We start from the raw sequence: 22,461 nt of genomic DNA, 5'->3' as shown, positions 1-22,461 counted from the left end.
CTCTGTACACATGTATAAAGAATGATTTGAGGCAGACGGCTTTTAGGTATTTCTTTAGGGACATCATATGATTACTCCATGTCCCTGATTGAGATGTTACAGTTCTGTTTAGAACATACATATTTTCTTGTTTGGCAACCAGTGGTATAAACAACTCACTGGAACAGCCATGGGAAGTTGCTTTGCTCCTAGTTATGCCTGTATGTTCATGGGATGGTGTGGTGGTGGGAGTCTGAATACATCTGGTCAGAGAGGGTTTTAGATTATTCACAATCTGTGGTTTTGTGGACACAATATATTTACGAAATTATACTAATGGGGATGGTCCACAAAAGAAGTTGGACAATTATTTGGTTAAGATATCAGAAAATGACCTCAACCTGAAATTAATGAGAGAAACTGACACCAACAGGATAGATTTTATAGATATTTTGATGGAATGTGACAGAGAACATGATACACTTTAAACTGTATAGGAAGGCCACTGCTGGGAACAGCATTTCACATGCTCATAGCCATCATCTGGTCAAACTCAAGTGGAGCACCCCGTATGGGAAGCTCCTGCGAGCAAAGAGAAATTGTAGTATGGAACAATTCTGGATGGTGAAGAGATTTGTGAGTAAAGGTTATACACAAGACTTAATTGAGGCAGTAGTTAGAAAAGCAAGGGGTGTGGACAGGAGTAGCTGCCTTAAGCCCAAATTCAAGAAAACAGATAAGCAAACAGTGAGGCTAATTACCAACTATAACTGTAAATTTGCTGATTTTGGGGCAATTGTGAGGAAACACTATCACTTGTGAAAACTGGCATGAGTTATGTTAGTCGGTCCGAGCCCACAGATCACCTATCAGAGTTGCAGCTCATTTAATGATATACTGGTGCACTCACATGAGGATACAGAGAACACACATGGAAGCACCTGGTGAGGGAGCTCCCATATCTTTACAAGTGTCGAAAGTGTAAAGCATTCAAACACTGTACCAATGTAAAAAGGGTGCTATGTTTTTTGTTTGTTTTGTTATGCTATGCTATGCTTTTTTGTGTTTTGCTATGCTATGTTTTGTTTTCTTATGCTATGTTTTGTTTTTCTATCCTATGTTTTGTTTGTTTGTTTGTTTGTTTAACTCGAATAAGCTTGTAGTTGGTCAGCCTTTGTCGCTTCTTTGGACTGATCACTATTTAATTGAGTTCAGTCTTTTAATGGATTACCATATAGTGAATTGCGACAAGGACCGCACTGCCATTAGATCCTGGCGCAAGGTCACTCCTGCTTCTTTTTTTACTCACTTTAACACTGCAGATCGTCCCGATACAGATAACATAGATGAGGCCACTAAGGCATTTGAAGATGCCATAACATCTACTCTGGCCATGGGGGCCTTACCTAACGGTAGAATCTGGAAAATCAGACACTTTATCAATTTCTGTTCTTTTTAAAAAAAAAGCCTCTTGCCACACTTTTTCAATCTCAATACTGATTTTGTTATATGTTGTTGTGGTCTGTATCTGTAGCTTTCGCTGTTTGGGAAGTACCATTTTTCCTTGGGAAAAATAGAATTTTAGAACATCTGAGAACTATCAGGAATAATGATGATTCATACCCCATGGCATGACATTGCAATACGCTACATGGCCCTAACACTGAGAATCTCAAGATTTCTTTCTTTGGTATTGACAGGATACCAGCACGAACAAGAGTGGGAGACAGAGAGCGAACACTGAGAAAGTTAGAGTCGCATTAAATCGTATTAAAACTACCCCTGGAGTGCGGCCTATCCTTTGCTACTAACGGCGTGACCATGTCGGAATTTTTAATATATATATATTTATATTAACTACTGGCGTTCACCAGTAGGTAGTTATAGTTACAACCTACTTTCCATAGGAAAAGCATTTTTTGATTTGCTAATAACTTTGGCGTCATTTGATGAATCTTTACGAAATTCTCCCAAAAAAGTCTATCCAGGTCAGCTTCTATCCTGAAAGTTTGGGGGTGTTTCATCAAGTGGGGGCTGAGAAAAAAGGAGGGTCCCAAGACTCGTTTCCCCCTTGTTAATTTCCGTAGGAAATTTTGCGACAAGCTAAAGCCCGAACTGCTGAACGGAATGACTCTAAATTTGGCAGAAAGGTAGAGCTTTGTTCAGAAAACAACGTTTTTTTTTTTAAATGGTGTAAATAGTTTAGTAGTTTTAAAGAAATTCAAAAAGTAAGAGTCAAAAAATCTATTTCCCATAAGAAACTTTGTGCAAGGCTACAACCGAAACTACTGAACGGAATTACCCCAGATTTAGCAAAAAGGTAGTGCTTGGATCAGAAAGCGACCCTTTTTTAAAATGGTGAAAATCCGTTCAGTAGTCGCTGGGAAATAAGAAAAATAAACGTGTTGATATCTGGGCGGAGCCTAAGTCACGTGCATGAGCTTCACTGTGATTGGTTGTCAACACTCCAAACCAGGAAGGGTTGGCAGCCATCTTGTGGCTCTGTAGAAGTGAGTCACCAGAAAACAGAGAAACAAAGGTATAAAACAAGAGAAGGGGGCAGGGTAGAAACATCCTGACCCCCTAGGCCTGCTCAGGGGGTCCCAGAAGGACCCCCAGGGCCTTTTTTTAATTTTAGTGCGTTTGCACAGTGGTGCACGGAGGGGGCGGGGCCTGACATAGCAAGTGCGCAAACGCACCCCCTGAGGGCCCCTGGGAGCCAACTAGACCACCTGGTACCTCCAGTAAGTGGTGGGGAGCTGAGTTGCAGAGAAGTGGTTCAAGGCCTCGCCCCCTTTTTACACCACTCTGCAACACAGCTCTGTAGCTCTTACTGGAGGTAGCTGGTGGGCTACTTGTCCCCCAGGGACCCTCAGGACTCAAGGGGACTTAATCCCCCAATTTACAACATTCCATCCTGAGGGTCCCTGGGGGCAAACTAGACCACCAGGTACTTCCAGTGTGCGCCAGGGAACTGCATTGCAGAGAGGTGGTGAGAGGTCACTCCCCTTTTTACACCTCTCTGCACTCCAGCTCTTTGGTGCTTACTGGAGATAGCTGGTGGGCTAGTTGGCCCCCAGGGACCCTCAGGACTCAAGGGGTTGTAAACCTTCAATTTACAATGCTCCAGGTTGCGCGTTTGCACAGTGGTGCCGGGAGGGGACGTGGCCTGATGTGACAATTGTGCAAACACACCCTGTGGCGCGTTTTAAGTTGGGGGGTTAGGTCCCCTTGAATCCTGAGAGTCTCTCGGGCCAACTAGACCACCAGGTACCTCCAGTAAGCGCCAGGGAGCTGCATTGCAGAGAGGTGGTCCAAGGCCACGCTCCCTTTTTACACCACTCTGCAACACAACTCTGTGGTGCTTACTGGAGGTAGCTGGTGGGCTAGTTGGCACCCAGGGACCCTCAGGACTCAAGGGGACTTAGTCCCCCAATGTACAATGCACCAGGGGGTGCGTTTGCACAGTGGTGCAGGGAGGGGCGTGACCTGATGTGACAAGTGTGCAAACACGCCCTGTGGTGCGTTGTAAGTTGGGGGATTAAATCCCCTTGAATCCTGAGGGTCCCTGGGGGCCAACTAGCCCACCAGGTACCTCCACTATGTGCCAGGGAGCTGCGTTGCAGAGAGGTGTTCAGAGGCCACGCATCTTTTTACACCTCTCTGCAACACAGCTCTGTGGCACTTACTGGAAGTACCTGGTGGGCTAGTTAGCCCCCAGGGACCATCAGGGCTCAAGGGGAATTAATCCCCCAACTGAAAACGCACCAGGGGGCGCGTTTGCACAGGGGTGAAGGGAGGGGTGGGGCCTGACATAGCAAGTGTGCAAACCCATGCCTGACACATTGTAAATTGGGGAAAAAGTCCCCTTCAATCTTGAGGGTCCCTGGGGACAACTAGCCCACCAGGTACCTCTAGTAAGCGCCAGGTAGCTGCCCTGCAGAGAGGTGGTCCAAGGCCACACACCCTTTTTACACCACTCTGCAACTCAGCTCTGTGGCACTTACTGGAGGTAGCTGGTGGGATAGTTGGCCCCCAGTGACCCTCAGGACTCATGGGGACTTAATCCCTCAGTTATTAGTGCACCAGGGGGTGCGTTTGCACAGTGATGCATGGAGGGGGCGTGGCCTGATGTGACAAGTGTGCAGACTCACCCTGTGGCACGTTTTAAGTTAGGGAATTTAGTCCCCTTGATTCACTCCTCCAATTACCCAGGTTGTACCCATGCACTCCAGAAATCCCTCTGTCACTACCAATGCGCTCCTTCAATCACCCATCCAGCATCATGTACAAATCCAATCACTCCGCCAAAGCCCAAGCAGGTATAACATCACCATGCACTGTCCTTGCAGCACTCTAGTCATCCAGTCACTACCCATGTACTTATGCAATGACCCAGGCACTAACTCATGGCAAATACAGAGGAGGCCATGCTCATCACAGGGGTACCCCAATGCTTAGTGTTCCTTAGTGTATGTAGGTGTTTTCACTGTATTCAAAGTGTCTTGTAGCATAGCACTGGCTCCGGTCCTGGTTGGTAGGAGTCAGTTACCACTAGTACCCATCACTAAAATGTTGGGGGCACAGGAGGACTTTCTGCTCCTCTGTTGGTTCTTTCTGCACATCTCTTGCTTCTTCCTGCACTTTTCTTCATCTTTCTGGACTTCTGTTGCCTCTTTCTGCATTTGTCTTGCTTCTTGCTGTGCTTTTCTCCCTCTTTCTTCACATTTCGTAACTTTGCAGGCATGGTTCGAAATTAGCATTTAAAAACCATTGAAATTCACTGAAAAAGACATAGGTTTCAGGCATGTTATAATTAGAAATTAGTATTTAAAAAAGCTTAGAAATTCACTGAAAAAACCACAGGTTTCAGGGACGGTATAGTTAGTTGGACATTTCACTTGTACAAAACCATAGAAATTCCCCTGTTATAGTTAATTCAGCTAACTATAACCCGTGCCCCCGCAATGCACTGCTGATGATGTCACATATTACATCATTCATGACATGGTCAGTGACATCACTGATGACATCACTGATGACATCTCAAATGACATCACTGATGACTTCATCCACATTAAAATCGGATGCACCTCCTCACACTCTAAAATAATCTGTGATACACCCACTGTAAAATACAGACTACCCTTTTCAAAACCATAGGCACACCAATTTCAGTTACTACATACACACTCACTGATTCCTAGGTCTGCACACACATCCACTCATTCACCCACACAATCACTAATACATACAGTCACTCATCAATCCAACACTATCATATGCACTCATACACCTATACAGACACTCACACATCGCCACTCATCCATGGAGTTGCTCACACACCTAGTCAGTAATGCAAAGAATCAATCACACTCCCATTTCCTCACCTATAAAGTTACACACACACCACCTCACTTATTCCAACATATACTAACACATACTTACTCTCTTATACAATCACTGATACAAGTACACAATCATCAATACAGCCACTCTCCCGTCACTGACTCTCACGTATAGTCATTTATATACTCCAAGTCTCACATACACTGCCTTTTACATATGTAGTTACATGGACATGTACCACTGAGACATCCAATCTCTCACCAACACACCCATACACACACTCACCCACCCATACAGCTGTTTCCACATGCACTCTTGAACCCATACACCCAGTGAATTAACCACACACATCTATGCAAAGAGTCACACACCTCCCACCCATCCATACACGCACTCAGTCTCTCATACAAATACCCAGGAAACCAATCAATAACCCATATAGACACTCATGTAGCTACTGACCAACACATGCAGCAGCTTACACAACAACAGACATACTGACAAACACATTTAGACACTTTAGTCACTAACTCATACATTCAGTTAGACTCATTTAATCACACACTTATACAGTCAGTCACGCACATACTAAATACTCCATCCAGACACTTATACACCCACTCATTCTTCAGTAAACCTTGGCATAGATATAAAACATATTTAAACTTTAGAGAAACACACAGTCACTGAATGATGTCATCAGTGATGTCATCAGTGATGTCATCAGTGATGTCATCAGTGATGTCATCAGTGATGTCACTGATCATGTCATGAATGATGTAATATGTGAGGTCATCAGCAGTGCATTGCGGAGGGGCTTGCTATATTAACTATAACAGGGAATTTCTATGGTTTTGTACGAGTGAAATGTCCAACTATAAGGTCCCCGAAATCTATGGTTTTTTCAGTAAATATATATATATATATATATTTTTTTTTTAATATGTATATATATATTTATATACACACACAAAATACTCTCACCGATCCCTATGAAAATCACGAGCTACTCTGGATGAGAAGCAACGTAATTATTTATTTTGGTGGTAAACAAGCAAGACGCATTTCGACCTCACACGGGGTCTTGGTCACAAGACCATCGCTTCATTTTTTAATCTTTAAAACCAATACCTCACACAAGACGTATCAAGAAGGAAACAGGAAAAATACTTTGCACTTGTACTTTGTTTGTGATTCAGCATTAATAGTCATTCTGTTTAGGTCACAGAATTGAATTCACAAACAAAAAAGGATTGGTATTTCATATTTGTGAAAAAAGCAACGTATACTATATATAATTATAGACTGATTAATTTCACTTTATCTAACTTTTCTTTATAGATTCCTAGGGTGGCAACATTGAGCTCTCTGGCCTTCATACTATGTGAATAGGGAAAAACATTATTTTTATTTGCTTGCTGTTACCGCAAAGACTAAATGTATTCTTAACTAGAAATTGTAAGTCTCAAGAGTCGTTACTCATGTATCACATATACATTTGAGGATATGGAGTGGAAAAATCAATCACTTTTGGCATAGTACTATTTTGTTACATGTCATTATCAACAATCCTTTACATGTAGCATTTTATCAAATCTAATGTATGGTTCCACCTTTGCATTATTGGTTATGGTCACTCAGTCCAAAGCAATTCATCATACTTTTACGCTCTAGTGGCAATTTTTGTGGACACTGTTTTATATAAAAATCATTCACAATTTACTATGAGTTGATAACACTCCTACCACTTATTGCTGATCTAAACAAGGAGAATAGATTGTCTCACAGAACATCCTTGTTCTTTAGTGCTGTTAACTGTCTATGAGTGGCTACGCTCAATTTTATGTCTTCTCCATCTTGATACACCTGTAATGAGTTTGACACAATACCTAGTTAGAAATCTATTTCACCTTAATGTTCCGTTATAGTTTCCCTGGCTCACATGCTTTCTGTGCATCTTTTACCCAGCTAAATATGTTGCCAGTTATACCTCCAGTCATACATTTCCACTATCAACACTCCCCACATAAGTTATTCCCCACAGTTAAAAACAATCCCTAAACTACGATATAAACACTCATGAAATCAGAGTTGGGAGGATTGTTTAATTAGGTTACAGATGCAAATGTAATTCTTTGTCATTATTCATCCCCTATGGGAAAGTGGAACTAGCCTGCAAAAGGAACTGATTCTCCAGTCTGTGTAATGTGGATATACAGTTGCTACCTCTCGGATTTCTGAGAACCAAGTCCAAGCCAACATATCTTGCTAATGTCCAGTCACCCTTATGTACCTTCTGGAAATATTTTGCAGTGCTATAACAGCAGTCCTTATTTGTGATGGATCTCCAGTGTTCAAGTATTCTTTTCTTTATTGGAAATGTGGCAGAGCCTATATACCATTTCTCGCATGGGCAGTCAATGGCATAGACATCAAACATTGTCCCACAATTTATCAGTTTTGAGACACACCATTTCTTGTTATCTTTCTCCAAGGTAAGCTCCAGGGTGTTCTGACTGTAACTAAACGCCTTGCATCTACCACAACGGAAAAGACTTTGCCCTGGCCTAACCAATTGGTTTTTCGTGAAATATGACTGTGCACTAGCATGTCCTTCAGTGATAGATTCCTCTGATAGGTAATTCAGGGGATCCTACCTACTTTTTCCTTTGTGCCAGGATATTCAATCTGTTTTTGAGGATTTGCCTGAATTTTACTGCCTGGCTACTGTATTTGGTTATGAACCTTATGGGGCCTCCCTCCCCTTCCCTTCCTTTCTTCGGGCAAGGACATCCTCACCATGATAGCTTCAGCCTTATGATGAGTTTGTTGTAAGGCTTTGTGGGGATAATTTCTCACTTTGAGTCTGCCAATCATTTCATCTTTGGTATCTGATGCAACTCCTCTGAGCTACAGTTTCTTTTGGCCTGGAGGAACTCATTGTATGGTATGCTCCACCTAATACTAGGAGGGTAGCAACTGGCAGCGTGCAAAATCAAGTTCTCTGTCTGTTGTTATTCTAAATAGTTCAGAGTTCAATACTCCATATACTGTTGTTAGTTACACTGGGTATATTCACTAGCAAAACAGGTTACAGGTCCGTTATTGTAAGGCCCAGTTTTCACTCATACAAAAACTGTGAAATTCACAGTTATAGTTAGCTGAGCTAACTATAACGTATGGCTCTGCAATGCACTGCTTATGACTTCACATATTACATCACTCATGACATGGTCAGTGACATCACTGATGACATCTCACATATCTCGAAACCTACTGAACAGATGTACACCAAATAACAAAAAGGGTTCTTTCTGGACCAAGAGCTACCTTTCTGCCAAATTTGGTGTAATTTCGTCCAGCTGTTTGGGCTGTAGTCGCAACAAAAATCACTATTTTTAACCTCCTTTTTTCTTGGTTCTCCCTGGAGTGATCGCCCGAAATCTCTGTGCACCGAATCACCGGGCACTTTCTTTGGAAAAGTTTGTGAATCAGCTGTATGCAGCATATACCAGTAAATATACCACCAAAAAGCAAAATGTAACTTCCCAGTTACAGATAATCATACAAATTATTAATACAGGATTTATATTTATCTCTGTCAAAAAGGTATGGGTAATGTGATGTATATTTTCATCTGTAAAATGATTTAAAACATTTATAACGGCATCTCTTTAATTAGATCATTGCATTTAGTGGGCACGTTATTGTGTGCATGGCTGTTGAGTGGGTTATAGATTATGGTTATGGAAACAGATTCCACAAATTAGTCATTCTATAATTTAATGAATACCAAAAGTTGCAAATGCAATGATTTTACTGTGCTCAATAAAATAAGAATATTTTGTTTGACATTAGTGGGGTTTGGCATACTCATGTTTTCCGAATTTCAAATCTTTACTATGGTGTCGATTCCGATCCGGTAAAATGCGCTCCGAATCGTCGTACGGAGCAATTTTCCCCGTACGAATCGTACCCGTAAACGTCCCCGTACGTACGATGAAGTACGATTCGTACCAGGAGCCAAAGACCGTACGAGTCGTACAGGACTCCGTACAACTAAACTATCCGTACGAGTCTCACTCGGAACCCGCTGTACGTGACATCGCTACGGTTCGCCGCTGGTTTTTACGACCCAGCAAGTACGATTCGTGTCGGGTACGCACCGTACGACCATTTTTTTACGGGAGCTGGAAACAGCCGTAAACGCATAGTTTGCGCCGAAACAAGTACAGAACGCCCCCCGGGGACGCCGCGTACCCCCCATGATCGCTGGGGGTATGCGCCGTACACCCAGCGTTCATGGGGTACGCACCGTACCCCATGTACGCTGGGTGTACGGCGCATACCCCATGTACGCTGGGTGTACGGCGCGTACCCCCCATGATCGCAATCATGAGGGGTACGCGCCGTACGGTGTGTATGTGATTGTGCGCTTTTCCATACGAATCGCCCTTACCTGACGCGGACCGTACGAATAGCGTCCTGATCACCCTTTCCGGATCGTACTTGCCGGGTCGTACGGTGTGTTTACGAGTCGTACGGAAACGGCTACGAATACGAATCGTACGGGGCATTTTTTTTACCGGATCGGAATCAGCGCCTATGTGTTGTTTAAAGCTTGACAGTAACAGTCAGATTTCCCATTCGTCGACTTGGTAGTCTGCCTGCCCGATTTAAATGTGGGTGATCCCGTAGACGAAAGACCGCAGATGTCGGTCTGCCATCACCGCCATTATCGCCTGCGTCGACAGTGCCATTGATAAAAGTGACTGGCGGTGGGACTGTAGCCCCTTTTACCAATGAGCCAATCACAATGTCCATTCCCATCAACCTAAGCCGCCACATTAATTTGGCAGATTAGGAGGGATATAAGCACAAAACTTACTTTTGGAATCATTTTCCCATGAATCCGATCATAAATGTCCTGCTGTTGCTGCTGTTCCTGGACCAAAAGGAAAGTCAACACGGTCGTCACCTGTACAGAAGATAAGTCACTGTTTACCCTGTCATCATCAGAACTGTAGCTGTACATTAGCAGTGGACTTGAGCATGTTTAAGAAAAACTTGCAAGCAATACTATAAAGATGTCCAATGCATATGTCTGTAAAGTCGTACTTTAAAAAATGTTTAAAAACAAACCTTGAGATACTGGTAAAAAAATACTATTCTGGCACTAACTGCAGTCATGCATGGGCACCTACACAAAAGTCACAGCACTCACAAATAGAAATGTGTCCATAAAGGTTTGTGCAAAATGATTCCCTAATCTAACAGATCATACACAGAATACACAATAGGAACAACTCAAGTCCATGATAATGTAGCATTCACACTACAAAATGCTATAAGTGGGTGTACACAGAAAGTATAAACAATCTGACCTCTAAACTGCCAACATGTCAGAGATGTATGAAGGTCACATGTCCTCTTGGTAGTGTCATGTTCCCTGTGTAATGCATCTGTGTATATTATGGACATCATGTAAAATGAACATGTATGCATTCTCCAGTCACAATAACAGAAATACATATACATTTTATGTACGTGTCCAGTAACATGATGGATGCTTACACCAAAATTAACATGTCAATCACAAATGTACAACACTAATGTATGCCTTTTAAAACATATCCAACGTGTGCTTTTCACTGTCACAAATGAAATTAAGTGTGTGGCACACATATTAGCAGAAATAAAATAATCAGCAAACAATCAGTAACAATCCAAAAATATGGCCAGGACAAAGGTATTCTCAACTCAAAATGTTCTTATCAATATGTGGTAACTCGGTCATAGATTGTATAACATATGCTCTAAAAAGGTATAAAATCAAAGACACTAGGCCAGAAAGTTCAAAGTTTGAGTTGCATGCCCTTATCTTGCCTCCTATTTACACTGCCAAAATAAACCTCCTCTGGAATGGGCATCAATGGGGCAAAGAGCAGGCACCTAAATGATTTTACTTGGGTGGGGGATTCTTGGGTTTGACAGGGGTAGGTTTGTCTTTGGATGGGGTGGGTTGGGATGTGGAAGGGGTAGCAAGACATTTGGGTGTGGTGGACTTACGTTAGGGAGGGTGGTCAGGGATGAGGAAGGCATCAGGGCCAGGCCAAACATTACATAATCCTTTTGAAAATGGGTATACTGTTTGAGAGAAATTTGGGCTTGGGAGGTAGAGGGAGTGGCAGGGTCTGTTGTGCATATGTCTGTTGATGGTGTGGGTTCCTGTGGGTCTGGTGTATATGGTGTATGTTCTGGTTTGTATTATTACCGGGTGTTTGTTGTGTGGGTGATGTGGGTGTTTGTGTACAGTAGGTGTGCATGTGGATGTGTCTGCTTGGAGGTGCTGTGTGTGTGGTACCTGTAGATGTGCTGGTGCTAATGTGTGTTATGTTGGGTGTGGTGTCTGCTGGTTTGCTGTTGATTGGTGTGGCTGTTTGAGTTGTGTTGGGTGTGATGTTTGTGGGTGTGCTGGTGGTGTGTGTGGGTGTTTGCGTTGTGTTTGGTGTGGTGTCTCCAGGTGTGTTGGTGGTTGCGGTGGTGGTAGTGGTTTTTGCATCCGTGTGTGTGTCTCTGTGTTTCTTGCTGTGTTTTTGTTTATGTGAGGATGTGCTGCTCCTGTGTGTCTGAGTGGGTGCATGGAAAGTTGTGCTTATGCTGTGGATAAGGTTGGGAAGATTGATTTAGAAACAATGGGGAAGGTTGGTAGTTAAGGCATGTGTCTGGGGTGGGTGGAAGGCTGTGATCAATAAGCAAAACAAAGCCAGCATCTGGGTCATCTGACCACTAAGCCCCTGGATGGCATTCAGAAACGCGGTCTGGCCCACAGCGATAGTCTGCAATAGATCAGTAGCCTCCTCATTGAGCGCAGCCTGGCAGACAGCGGCAATGGCCTGCAGCATAGGTGATGCCACCCTTATTAGTGGAGCTGCTACAGCCAACTGGGAGGGGCGCAGGAGGGAGGGAGGTTGGAGATGAACATCCAGGTGGCACAGGACGATGCAGGTGGAAATGTAGCAGTAGTGTCCGCCACTACTGGGCCTCCGAAGATTATGATGAGTTACTTGTGGCCTACGTGCCAGTCCCCTCGCCCTCCGTGGCACTGGGCCCCTCAGTGTCAGTGGTGTCTGCACCAGGACCACAGTGACCAGCTTCTTCCCCACCTCCGTCTTTCCCAGATCATGCTGTAAAGACAGATTGAACAGTTTGAGAGTCTCTGAGTAAAGAAATTTGAACATGAACTTTGCTCATAAAGCATATGCCAACTCTACATAGTAAACCAGCTTCGAGGCCCCTAAACCTGCCTTTTTAATCATGAGTATTTCATGCCTGTAGGGAAAAATTCCACAAACCATTTTCTCACAGTCTAGAAAACCTCCATGTTAGCTCCCGTATCATGTATACCGAGTAGGCCTCATTTACAATATTTTGCCGCACCGCAGAGCAGCAAGCCTTCGTGCTGCGCTGCTGTGCGTCAAAAGAAAAGGGCGGGACTACACTGTATCTGCAAGATATGATGCATTCATGTCCTTTTCCCCTGCGCTGGCTCACAATTTGCTTGCATACGCCAACGCAGGCACCCTTGCGCCATTGTCCAAGGGTGTCTGCATTGTAGGGGTGACTGTTTTTGTGCAGGGATGGATACCTTCATGCACACAAACAATCACAAGATGTGTTTTCCTCTTTCTATGTGTGCTGCAGAATGCAGCATGCATATAATACGGAAAGAAACGGAGAAATAAAGGTATTTCTCCTCGTTGCGCCTCCTTTACATCGCCCCTGGGGAGATGTGGGAATCTGATGCATTCCCAGGTTTTCAAAACCTTGAAAATCTGGGAATGCATCAGGTTCCCTGGATGTTACATAGAAACCTCCTCAGCAACACCCATGGAATGCCTTTTTCCTGCAGAGTAATGCATGAAAGGTGGCCATATTGACAAGGTCATAAAAAATCCCCCTAGGGTGGCTTTACGTGGCCTTGTAAATATAGGCAGGCACACTGCACAGCCAGCACGTCAAAAAAGTGACACACCTGCGGCACAGTGGGCTTGTAAATATGCCCTTTTGTATCTCAACAACTTTTATTTCTCTGCATGAAAAATGGCTTTGACAGCATTATGAAATGTACATGGCTGGATAGATTCCTAAACCGCTTCAAGATAGAGCACAAACATTTCAGTCAGTCAGTCAAAAAACGTTATTTCGATTTATAAAATCACAAAAGTTAATACATATTACAAATAGGTGAGAATTTTTTAAAAAGAAATAGATAACCAAATTAAACATACTGGTGTTTTACATAGATTTATATTACTGCTTCCTTTAAAATACATGATTGTACAATAAATACCTAAAAACAACAAAAAAATAGACCAGTTAAAAGGTTCATCACATAAAAGCTGCTTCCTGTAATAACCCTATATCCTTAATTCATATGCAAACATTTCCATATATCCAATTGGGACATATTTAGGCCCTCATATTGACCTATCACGATGAGATACTCCAATATCTATGTGATGGAACCTTCCATCTGGGATTCTCCTATTAAGTATCTATTTTTATCAACAGATAGATTATCTCAGTTATGTTATGTTATGTTACGGGGAGTTTTATAATGCGCTCAGCTACTCGGGCAGAGTGTCCCGGCGCTATCAGACCAAACTGGCAGAGCAGGAAACCAACAAGCTTATTGTCCAAACAGCCATGTTTTAAGTTCTTTCCTAAAGGCAAGGAGGCTATCAATCTTCCACAGAGACAAAGGCAATTGGTTCCAGAGTTGGGGTGCCAGACGTTTGAACGAGCAGCCCCCAATGCGAGCTCGCCTAATTGTCGGAACCGTAGCCAGAGCTAACGATGCAGAACATAAAGATCTAGAAGGGAGGTAGTAGCCTATTCTTTTCCTTAGATAGCGGGTGCCTGTACCATGAAGAGCTTTAAAAGCCATGGTTAGTGTCTTAAAGGAAATGCGTTTGCGGACAGGCAGCCAATGGAGAGATTTAAGAAGAGCTGCGGTTTTGGACCTCTGGCTAAGACCGAAGATCGCTCGCGCTGCAGAGTTTTGAACCGTTTGAAGGCGTGAAAGAAGATAGTCTGGAAGGCCTAGATAAACCACGTTGGCATAGTCCAGGCGTGGGCCTATCAAAGACTGGACCGTAGTCCTTCTATTGACCAGGGACAGAAATGGAAGAAATTTCCTCAACATTTTTAGAAGGCCAAAACACTGCCCCACTAAGCCCAAGATCTGCGGCTTAAGAGTAAGTCCAATTTCCACTTTTACTCCCAGATTCTTTGCCACTGAGGTGGCAGCGGAGGGAGGAAACATATCCACCGGCCACCAGGACTTCCAGCAGAGGTCCGGAGGGCAACCAAAAAAGAGAACCTCAGATTTGTCCGAGTTACATTTAAGGTGATTCAATTGGAACCAGGAGAAGACAGCCCCTAAGCAGCTCTTGACGTTCTCTCCATTAAAGTCAGCATTCTCTTCACAAGTGAAAAGAAGCTGTGTATCGTCGGCGTACGATACAATCCGGGCACCGTAGGACTCTGCCAGTGTTGCCAGCGGGGACATATAAACATTAAAAAGAGTGGGACTCAGGATCGAACCCTGAGGCACTCCCACCCTATCCAGTGGGAAGCACACATGAGGAAGATCGAGGAAGACAAAAGAAAAAAAATCCAAATGTATCCCTTGATATTAAATCTGATGATGACGAGAATCTGATTGTGCTGGGGGGAAGTGAAGAAGCGACAGACATTTTTTCTGGTACACCCAGTACCCCTGGCAGCAGCACTGCAGTGGTATCGCCCACACCCTCTACCCCTGCAACATCGATGAGGCCCACTAAGAGTTCTGGAGAGACACCAATGAGAAAAACTACATCAATGGGCCTAACTGGTTTGAAGAGGTCATCATCATCATCAACACGTAAAATGATCCAGCCCACCATTAGAAGCATGCTTTGGTCGGAGGCGCCATTTGAACGCAACCACCCAACGGTACGTCTGTATAACACGAAGCTGGCTAAAAGGCTAAAACCTTCTCCCTTTTTCTTTCGTGGAAGGGGTGGGGTTTCTAGAATTAGTGGCAACAGTCTGCCCTAAATGGAAGGTTCCTAGCTGGTTCTATTTTGCCAGAGTTGTGGTTCCAGCACTACATCAAGATGTGCTGGAGGTGATTGGGGCAGCTTTGCAGAAGAGTGCTGTTCACACTATCCACTTGACAACAGACATGTGGACCAGTTGCCAAGCCCTTGATTACATGTGCATCACTGCACACTGGGTCTCTTTTGCAGGGTCTTTTGCAGGGGTTAGAGACAAGTCAAGTGCAGTTGATGCTGACCTGGACAGTTTTTCAAGCTTCTCGGAAACATGCAACATTAGCCATGTTTGCCATGGCGAAAAGTCATACTGCAAAAAACATTTTGGATGAGTTTAAAAGTAAGGTCTCTGAATGGCTGGAACCAAGAAATCGCATAGTTGGTTATGTTTCCACGGATAATGGCAGTAATATAGTTAGGGCCATGCAGGACTGTGACTATTTCAGAGTGCCGTGTTTGGCGCACTGTATAAACCTGGTTGTTCAAGATTTCTTGAAAACTGAACCCCAAGTCAAGAAGTTACTGTCTATTTGCCGAAAAATCTGCACACATTTCAGCCATTCTTTAAAGGCCCGGAAGCAGCTGAGGACCTTTCAACATGCACTTAAATTGCCAGTCAAAGGACTCATCCAGGAGGTGGCAACACGTTGGAACTCAACCTTTTACATGCTTGAGCGTCTGCATGAGCAGTGCATGGTAATCAATGACTATATCTTTACAGTAGGTTCTGTTGACCTGAGGCTAGAGTTGGAGGAATGGCAGCTAGTTAAAAGCCTGACAGACATGCTTCGACCTTTTGAGGTCTTCACGCATGAAGTCAGCAGGGAGGACTTTGTTTGAGCAAAGCTATCCCATTGTTGCACATGCGAGAGCACCAACTGAAGGCGGTGTCTTCAACGTTGAGAGATGACGGTGGAAAGCAAGCTGCATATCTGTTGGCGGAGAACTTATTAAGCCGCCTAGTTGCCAATGAAAGGCTTCAAAAGATACATACAGAACAACATTACATTTTTGCCACTATTCTGGTTCCACGGTACAAAAAGGCAGTGGCCAGCAAAGCATTCATTCCTTTTGATGAGGCAGATGTTTCAAAGTACAAACGTTGGATAGCTGTGTCAGCCAGACGGTTCGAAAAAGATCGGCAGAGAATTCAAGGAGCCGTCAGAAGTCCAACTGAATCAGCAGGCGATCCAGCGTCAAGCTCCACTTCTGAATCTGTGGCTGAAGGGAGTCACTTTCCCTCACAGCCGTTAACGACACCAGCAGCAACCCTATCATCATCCTCACCTGCACCAGGCCCAGCTATAATATTGTCGGAAGCAGATTGGCTAACTCATCAAGGGTTTGTTCGTTCCAGTGCTGAGAAGGCCACAGATGGTACGCAAAGTGGAGCAACCGTGGAGAACCTTGAGTTGATGGTGCAGGCCTATCTGGATGAGCCAACACAGGTCTTTGTTCATACGAACCCATTGCTGTATTGGTACAGGAAAATGGCTATATGGCCACTGATCGCCAACCTGGCCGTAATTATTTGTCTTGCCCACTCGCAAGCATGTCTTCTGAACCTGTTTTCAGTGCTGCTGGTGCCATTGTAACTTCAAAAAGGTCCCCGCTCTCAGCAAAATATGTGGAGAGGTTAACACTGATCAAGATGAATCAGCACTTGATACCACCAGATTACAAAGTACGTGAATGCACGCAGGAAGAAGAGGACACCGACTTAGGTGACAGAAGTTCTTCTCTGTTACCTGACCTACTCCCGTCTCAAATCATGGAGTTGGAGGATGAGCTCTACTTCCCTGACACCGAGCCCTGAAAATTACTTCATTTTTTTCGTCCTTAATCGCTTTTATTCCTGTGTGTCTTTCTTTGTTTTGCAACTTTTACCACAACAAAACTCTAATCACCTAATCACAACAAGTCCATCAGCAGCACTGTCTTCATCCTATATTCCTTATTGATTTGAAGGTGCCTTAGTCTGCATTCCTGAGGTTCACAAGTTCACAACTCAATCATGCTCCTTTATACTCCTCCTCCAGACTCCCCCTATCCATTTCCCTCAGCGTTTAGGGCCTGTTCTGTCCCTGTCCTCAGCTGCCCAGCAAGTAGTGGCCAGCTGCTACGTTTAGGTTTTGGTGCAGTGGCGCAACCTGGACTTTGATGTAAGTTCTGTGCTAAGGTAATTTCTGCGGATTCTCCTGTGCTGCACCTCTGAATGTGTTGATGCAACATGTGTCTTGTTCTTACAGCTCTGAATGTGTTGTTTATGCATCATGTGTTCTCCTGTGCTGCACCTCTGAATGTGTTTTATGCATCATGTGCCTTGTTCTTACACTGCTGAATGTATGTTTATGCATCATGTGTTTTCGTTCTCAGGCCTATACCCCTAAATGTACGGTCATATTTAGTTGGTTGTTTTCCCCTACTATAGGTGTTCCCTGTGAGGTCCTGGTTCCCTGCGTAATATTCTCCTAAGGATGGTTAGGGTTGCGTAGGTGGTACTTACCGGTTACCAGTAGTTACTGGTTGTGTGCTAAAGTGATTTATACTCTATTTTCGAAGTACTAATTCTAACAGTATTTCTAGTTATAAAAGTGCTGATTCCTGACAGTGGTACAGGTGGCCCTGTCTTGTACATATCCCCTGTAAATTCTGCCCGTGCCTGTTGGCACATTGTGAAGTGTGTGTTTTTATGTGATGTGTTTTGGTGTAATACAAAGGCTATTTTTTTTTATACATAACCTTGTGTGGAGTTTCCTTTGTGGTGGGCCTTGGGTGGTGTTGCTGGGGGTGCATGCGCAAACACTTAACTCACATTGCCTCCGAGTTTAGCCTTACTGCTCGTGCTACGTTACCAAGGGGGTGAGCAGGGGTTATCTTGGCGTGTAACTCCCTTGTCCTGACGTGGAAGTGGTGGTCTCTGACTGACTTTGGCACAAGCCCTGGCCGGCCAGGGATCCCATTTCTAACACTGGCTCGTTCATAATGATGTTGGCAATGTTTTAGGGGGGTTTGGTTTTCTTTCGTTCATAATTGGCCGAATTTTGGCCTTTTTGGGTATTTTGCGGGCGCATGTGTTTGGGTGAAAACTAGTCGTAGACCTTCCTTCTTCTTCTTCTTCTTCAAAGAGTGCAGTGGTTCGATTTTGTTCTGCCTTGCTGAGATTCTTGTGAATCGCTGGAAACAAGTGACTGTCCAGGTGAGTTTCAAGAGGATCAAAGTAGTGGAAGTGCTGAAAACAGCAATGTTTTGTGAACAGCGCAATTTGCCATGTTTTGAATATACCAGTATTGCATGTTTTTGGGGGGGCTGTTGGGGGGCTTCTAGGTTTCAGTGAGTGGGTTTTGGGATCTGGGAACACTGCTGGCACAGTCTAATGTTGATTGCATTTGTTTTTCAGGAAATCCATGGTAGAAAAGGAGAGTTAGGGCCTAGCTGCAGAGCGTATTTGGACTGAATTGAAGGTAGGCCCATTTTTGATGTTTGCCTGTTTGGGGGTGTTCTGCTTTTGGGCGGTGGCTGCAGGTGTCTGGTGGCATAGCTCGGAAGGTCTAATATCGGAATGAAATTTTGGACCAAATCGGAGGCGAAAAAGTTTTTGCGTTTTTGCTCACTTGCCTGTCTTTGGGGTGCTGTTTGGGGGGCTTCTAGGTTTTTGTGGGTGGGTTTTGGGGTCTGGCAGCACTGCTGGCACAGTCTAATGTTGATTGCATTTGTTTTTCAGTAAATCCATGGTGGAAAAGTGGATTTATGACCTAGCTGCCCAGCGTATTTGGACTGAATTGAAGGTAGGCCCATTTTTGCTTTTTGCCTGTTTGGGGGTGTTCTGCTTTTGGGCGGGTGGCTGCAGGGGTCTGGGGGCATAGCTCGGAAGGTCTAATATCGGAATCAAGTGTTTAGGACCAAATCGTATGTGAAAAAGTTTTTCAATTTTCAGGCATTTTGCTCACTTTAGCGTTTTCGGGGGCCTGTTTGGGGGGCTTCCTGGTGTTTGTGGGTGGGTTTTGGGGTCTTTGAGCAACGCTGGGTATGGGTAGTTTGGATTGCAAGTGGTTTGAAGAAAATCCATGGTGGCAAAGGGGAGTTAGGGCCTAGCTGCAGAGCCCGCGTGGAGTGATTTTGGAAATGTTACTGAACATTTCTAAGTCCTAATTTTTCTAGTTTTGCTTTTTGGCTGTTTGGGGGTCTTCTACTTGTTTTCCCCTGGGTTGACGGGTCTGGGGACATTGCTGGGAAGGTCTAATACAGGATAAAAGTGGTTTGGACCAAATTGGATCTGAAAAAGTTTTTGCGTTTTTGCTCACTTGCTTGTCTTTGGGGTGCTGTTGGGGGGGGGGGTCCTGGTGTTTGGGGGTGGGTTTTGGGGTCTGGGAGCACTGCTGGCACAGTCTAATGTTGATTGCATTTGTTTTTTCAGGAAATGCATGGTGGAAAAGTGGAGTTATGACCTAGCTGCACAGCGCGTTTGGACAGAATTGAAAGAAGGTCGAAAATATTCTAAGTATGAGATTTTCCATTTTTGCTTTTTGCCTGTTTGGGGTGTTCTGCTTTTTTGCGGGTGGGTTGGCGGGTCTTGGGGAATTGCTGGGAAGGTCTAATACTGGATAAAAGTGGTTTGGAGAAAATCCATGCTGAAAAGCGTTTTGGCACTTTTTGTAACTTAGGGCTCGTTAGGGGTAGCAGCAGTATTGCATGTGTTGGGGGTGTTCTAGATTTTTGCAACTGGGTTCTGGGGTCTTAGAGCACTCGTGGGAATGTGTAATTTTCTTTGCAAGTGGTTTGAAGAAAATCCATGGTTGGAAAGAGGGGATTTGGCCTAGTTAAAGAAAGCGTTTGCCACTATTCTTAACTTAGGGCTCGTTAGGGTTAGCAGTATTGTATTGCATGTGTTTGGGCGGGGGTTCTAGATTTTTACGACTGGGTGGGGTCTTGTAAAACTTGTTGGAATGTCTAATTTTGATTGCAAGTGGTTTGAAGATAATCCATGGTGGGAAAGGGGGGTTTTAGGCATACTTTCTGAGTGCGTTTTTGACACGATTTGACATTAGGCCTCTGCGAGGTAGCAGCAGCATTCTGCATGTTTTTGGGAGGGTAATGTGGGGTGTTCTAGATTTTGGGGATTGTCATCTCTGAAAGTGACAGTATAATTTTTGCGCTACACAGCGTGCCTTACATATTTTTTTCTCCGAGGTGTCTTTAACACTTACTGTTGTGTTTTTCCATCATCAATTACAGGCAGGCTTTTACCCTGTGCCATCGATGTACTACTCAGGCTTACAATTAGCGATCCGCAAATCCGCATCAGGCAGGCAGTGGACAGTGTGTCTGGTCACCAAGATTGATCGACGGAGCATCCGATGGAATGAAGGAGTACCGCGAATAAGAGGAATGGCTGGATGCATCAACTTCACAAATTCAACGGGACAACTACAAAAAACAGTAACAGTATCCAAAATTCTCCTTATCTTTTAAATGATATTCTTGTGAACTTGAACTTACTTCTACGAGTGTGATTCTGTGCGTTTGTTTGATCTCGGCTTAAAATTCATCCCTCCAGCTATTTGATACGTCTTTTCTATGTTTAACACTAATTTAATGTTCTAAGTGTTTATTCTCTCTGAGGGCAGAGAGGCAAGTGAAATTGCGTAATGACTGCAGCCCTGTACTGTCAACTTGTTTCTTCGTAGTTACTAGTAAGTTGCAGTAAGTAGTAGTACTACTTTTCAGTAACCTAACCATCCATTTACTACTTCTGGCATGCAGTAGTGCACTTCCTTTATGTCCCTTTAACGATTTATCAATATCTTGTGATCCAAAGATTTGTTTCTCTTCATTTGTTGTTTGACTGTCCATGCTGTGTTTTTTTTCCTCTCTACCAAACTTTCCCAAAAACCCCCATTCCCATCCAATTTTCAAACCCTAACCCTCTTTCCCCGGGCTGTGTGGTATTTCATTGAGGTGTGACTGACAACAACAATAAATTCCACACACTTGCTGGGGAGGATAATGTTAAAGCAACCAGAAGTTCATATGCGCCATCGTGGATTGATTAGAACATCCTCCTACTACACGACGTGAACAATCAAATGCTTAATGCTTACCTTACGTTGGCACTGCTTAGGCTACAATTTAGGGCACTGTTCTGTACCGTACTATCTATTGTACTGTTTCCAATGCTACGCTCAGGCCACTCAATGTTTAATTTCCTCTTTTTTTCATATGGTGGTACTGCCAGTGTGTACCACTACTGCTACCAGCAGAACAATGATATTGCATCCATCGAGGACTAAAGTCAAAAACCAACCTTATTCATCAACCGTGATTCAGAAATCACAGGTAAGCTAAGCATATTGGAGAGGTAGTAGAATAATGGGCTAGGACTAAGTTGGGAGGAGAGCAGAGACTGACAGTACTACTAGTAAAGTACAGTAGTAGGGCTACTGAATTGACTGACTCGGTTACTTGCATTTTGGTACATTTCAGGACAAGATGTTTCATTCATGCGGGTAAGTTTGAAAAACCAAACGTCCAGTTACCACCGCCAACCCCCACACAAAATAATATGAGCGCGTATACTATGTTTTGGAGTGAAAAATATAATTATTAAGAAATATAAATTATGGATGTTGTCGTCACAAAAATAAAATAAATTACCCCAACTCACCCCCCCTCCCTAACCAAACCAATGTCCAAAAATCTAAAAGTCCCCTTTCCCACAAACCCAATTCCCACCCCCACAACAGTCATTAAAAATGGGGCAAGGGACAGTCACTTCCTCCGGTGGCGTAGTTTGGCAAGCTGTTGCTGCATGTTCCGCTGCTCTTTGCGGAGGTCCCGGAGCTGGCGCTGGTGTTTTTCACACAACCGCTCCAGGTAGTCCACTCGCTTTCGGAGGCGTCGCACACGTCCCATCCAGGCTCTAGTGGGGGGGGGGGGGGGCAGCTGTTGTTTTTGCTGCTGTGCAGCGGCGGCGGGAGGCTGTCGGGCCACGGCTTTGTTTGGCTGGAGGCTTGTGTCTGGTGGACCCGGG

The sequence above is a fragment of the Lissotriton vulgaris genome, chromosome 3_1 (assembly GCF_964263255.1).
Source record: "Lissotriton vulgaris chromosome 3_1, aLisVul1.2, whole genome shotgun sequence".
Lineage (NCBI taxonomy): Eukaryota > Metazoa > Chordata > Amphibia > Caudata > Salamandridae > Lissotriton > Lissotriton vulgaris.
This window is presented reverse-complemented; position numbering follows the sequence as displayed.